The following is a 527-nucleotide window of genomic DNA, read 5'->3' as shown; positions in this document are numbered from 1 at the left end:
TATACAGGGTTGCTATGAGTTGGATCCCACTCCACGGCATACTGCCACCATCCCTGGTATCATTCAGTCTTGCCCTCCAGACACCTGTCTGCACACAACAGCCAGTTTGGGCTTTAACAAATGATAAAATGAGAATGCACTATACTGTGGAGAACTTTTCAGTGATGTTCTACTGCATTTAAAGTAAAATCCAAAATTCTTATGGCCCATGTTGTACCTTTTTTCTAGTGTCATTTCCTTTCTCTCTACTAAAGCCTCAATGGTCTGGAAAGATCCAAGTTTTTCTCTTTGGTGCCTTGGCAAAGACATGTACTTTGCCTTGAATACCTTCCTCCTCCTCACTTTCAGTCTTACTACTGCCTAGCCATCCTTTAGGTTTCAGATTAGAAGTTACTTCCCTAGAGGAACTTTTCTGACTACCCAATAAATAATTAGTTTCTGGTTGTTCTCTAAAAACATTGTACTTGTCCCTCACAATGCTTTTGACAACTTGCAGTTATTTATCCATTTGTGTGTTTTTAAAAAAT

Source organism: Chrysochloris asiatica, unplaced genomic scaffold (assembly GCF_000296735.1).
Source record: "Chrysochloris asiatica unplaced genomic scaffold, ChrAsi1.0 scaffold12934, whole genome shotgun sequence".
Classification (NCBI taxonomy): Eukaryota; Metazoa; Chordata; class Mammalia; order Afrosoricida; family Chrysochloridae; genus Chrysochloris; species Chrysochloris asiatica.
The sequence above is the reverse complement of the archived record's forward strand: the minus strand, read 5'-3'. Positions refer to the sequence as shown.